At 44.9% G+C, this 3,622-nt stretch overlaps 1 pseudogene; it reads left to right on the top strand.

Annotated features, from left to right (window-relative positions):
* Positions 1–669: 669 nt before the first annotated feature.
* LOC102869481 lies at positions 670–3,167 on the top strand (annotated as a pseudogene).
* The last annotated feature ends 455 nt before the right edge of the window (positions 3,168–3,622 follow it).

Genomic DNA, 3,622 nt, shown 5'->3' with positions numbered 1-3,622 from the left:
CCAGGAGTCAAAGGTTTTGCTAAAGGAATATTCTGATGAGCTAAGGGTTTAGCAGAAGTTTTCCCAAATGTTCTCATCAAACCCACTGCCATCCATATCCTTATGTTTGCAAATACACGAAGAAGTCCAGGTATGAAGTACACCCATTGCTGGCCTCAAGGAGAGGGCTAGGGTTAAACCTGGCCATCAGGTTTGTCTGGAACAGACTGGAGATGGTCCTATTTTTATACTTTGACTTTGGATGTGAGTAAAGAGGAAGGGGAGGGGTGGCTTTAGGAGAGGTGGCTCTGCAGCCACCATGGTTATCAACCCACAGTCACTCATTAGATATGACATTTGTGGAAAGAAGGCAAGTCATGGAGGCTCTTAGCCCCAGGCAAGAAAAGCCTGGCTCTCCTAATGGGGAAGCAGGCGCCAGGGCCAAAGGACATGTCGTCTCAATTTTCAGTCTACATCCAAGCCATATGTGCATATCCAGGGCCCTAAATGGTCTTGTACACATGGCCGGGGTAATCCCTGAAGGTGCTGGTAACTGAAGACTGTTGACCACGCTATGAGGCAACCAGGGTATCCATTCTTTGAATGGGGATCTGAGTGGTGCATACACCACATGGGAGCATACAAGGGAGAAGTGGATCAGAATGAGCTTCATAATTAAGCCTCATGGACATGAGGGCTGAGGAGGCCAGAAGGTAAGTTGAGGGAGCACAGAGAGGTAAGAATAATAAGTCAGCTTGACGTGTGGTAGGGTGCTGAGATGGTTAAAGCTCAAGAAGTGTTGAACTGAGGGCTGGGTGACCCACGCCAGGAACTGATGTGCAGGATGAGGCCATCTGCAGTCTGAAGTCCTGCGAAGCTAATGAGCTTGGAAGGAGTCAACTAGTAAACCACAAGCAGCAGCATGCACAAGAGCTTCACAGCTTATAAAGCACTGTTCACATGCCCCACCATCATTAGCTTGCTTTTAGCACCTTTAACACTGAAACCTGGGACCAGTTTAGACCGAGAGGAAACATGAGGCCTCAAGAAACAGCGGGGATCTGGAGCTGAGAGCTGATTCACAGAGAACTAAGCGAGGTAAGTAAATGATACTCTCATCAAATGTACAGATGGCAGTGACATGAGCAGCTCATGAGTGATTCGCAGCTAAGCCTTGGAAGAATCTCCAAGGGTCACACATATGAAACTCAGTCTTTCCAAATCCAAGCACTTGGGCCCTAATATGCAATTACAAACAGAGTAGTACATCTATCAGAAAACTAGCATAGTGGATAGTATGTTTATCAACCCACAGTCACTCATCAGATGGATATATGACATTTGTGGAAAGAAGGCAAGTCATGGAGGCTCTTAGACACAGGCAAGAAAAGCCTGGCTCTCCTCATGGGGAAGCAGTCACCAGGGCCAAGGGACATGCCGTCTCAATTTATAGTCTACATCCAAACCATACATGGGTATCCAGGGCCCTAGATTGTCTTGTACACAAGGCCCCAAGTTAGCTTCCCTGAGCCCACTTCCCCATGGATGTAGCCCAAGAGCAGGCCAAACGGTGGGACTAAAGCCTGAACATGTGGATTTGGATGTCCACACACAGGTTCAGCAAGTATCTCAAGTTGCTGGTAAAGCCATGAGTAGAAGGAAAGGAGAGCAGGTAAGGAGCAGAAGGGCTATCTTCTTGCCATCTCTACATTTGAGAGCAGAGATTTGAAAAGTCCAAGAACTTTAAATTAAAATCTAGCCTTCCCAGACATTATGAAGATCAGAAGATCAAAGTAAAAGTTTGCTAATTAAATGATCTATTAATCTATAAATATTCAGCTATGAATATTTGTACTTGAAATTTTCACTTGTACTCAACTCTGCGATTGGCACAGGATAGAGCAGGGTTTAGGACTGTTGTACATAGGGTCGCTATGAGTCGCAAACGACTCGACGGCACATAACAACTCAACTCTGACCTCGTGAATGTTGGGGACAACCTGGGTTTTGTGTTGTCCTCTAGGTTTTGTCTCTAGAGGACAGTAATTTCATCTTGATCTACCCAGGTCATCCCAAGAAGACCATGAAGGGGCCAGGAGAGCTGACGTGAGAGAACGCTGATAGACTGTGTAGGGGTTAAAGAGACCAAGGCAGGAGCTGCCTGGGTTAAGATAAAACAAATACTCTGCCCTGAGACATGTAAGACCTTGATTCTCCTGCTGAAGTTGCCTTCTGATAAAGATGTGGTTATGGAAACAGGGAAGGTCAACAAATAAGAACAGAAACAGTAAAAAACACCTTGAAGGCCAGTTAACATATTTTACTGCTTATGTCATGAAAAACCTGTCCTTAATAGCTCTGAGGATGGACAGGTCAGGAGGACACTCAACCATGAGTACCTCTCCCCTCACCTCTTGACTAAGGAAAAGTCCTGAGAAGTTCATTCTGTCACTTGGCACTAGAAAATGCAACAGGACTGAAGACATTTAACATGGAGAAAAGTCAGCTCAGTGATAGCTCTCTGTGTTCGTCTTTTGGTCCTGAAGAGGCCATTAAAGAAAAAGAAAACTTACCGATTCATATTAAGTGCGCAACAAAATAGAACTCATGGAGGGAGGGAAGTTCAATAGAAAAAGAATCTATCCAACAACAAAAAGAACCAAAAAAGTGGTAGATGCGGCCATCTTCCCAGTTCCCCTGAAGTTGCAGCCAGGAAGGTCGAGCTGTGCAGTTTCAGCCAGTATAAGATCTACCCCGGGCATACTGGGAGGGGCTACGCCAGGACCCATGGGAAGGTGTTGCAGTTTCTCAATGCAAAATGCTAGTCGGCTTTCCTTTCCAAAAGGAATCCACAGCAGATAAATTGGGCTGTCCTCTACAGAAGGAAGCACAAGAAAGGGCCAAGTTGAAGAAATTAAATGGAAAAGAACCCGCCATGCTATCAAATTCAAAAGGGCCATCACTGGTGCATCTCTTGCTGATATAACGGCCAAAAGGAATCAAAAGCCTAAAGTTAGAAAGGCTCAACGAGAACAGGCTATCAGGGCTCCCAAGGAAGCAAAAAAGGCAAACAAGCACCTAAAAAGACTGCAATGGCTGCTACAAAGGCTCCCACGAAAGCAGCACCTAAACAAAAAATTGTGAAACCTGTGACAGTTTCTGCTCCCCGAGTTGGTGGAAAACGCTAAGTTGGCCCATGAGAGAGACTTAAATAAAGATTCAGTTATAACTATAAAAAAAAAGTGATAGATGCATGCATGCACACACACACACACACACAGAGAGAGAGAGAGAGAGAGAGAGAGAAAGAGAGAGAGAGAGAGAATATGGACCACCATAGAAGATCATAATAGTCATCCTGCAAGCAAGAAAACACTTACACAAAAGAAAAGATCCATGTGGGCTAGACTCATGATCTTCGGTGATTTTCTAGATTTGATTTAAGCCACCGAGGACAAGGACTAGCTGATCATTAAGCACTTCCCTGCAAGGAGAGCATATGTGAGTCAGAATAATCCAAGGATATTGCCAACCCCTTACTGATAGGGTATCTCTGGTATCTGCTCTTCATTTTCCAGAAAGGATATATCAAGAGACAAAGTAGAGAAGTGATGACAGTTCCTGGCAATCTTATCTCTCCCTA

The sequence above is a fragment of the Elephantulus edwardii genome, unplaced genomic scaffold (genome assembly GCF_000299155.1).
Source record: "Elephantulus edwardii isolate Elephantulus edwardi_28Jun2011 unplaced genomic scaffold, EleEdw1.0 scaffold00121, whole genome shotgun sequence".
Classification (NCBI taxonomy): Eukaryota; Metazoa; Chordata; class Mammalia; order Macroscelidea; family Macroscelididae; genus Elephantulus; species Elephantulus edwardii.
Note: the sequence above shows the minus strand (reverse complement) of the source record. Positions and strands in the feature narration are given on the sequence as shown.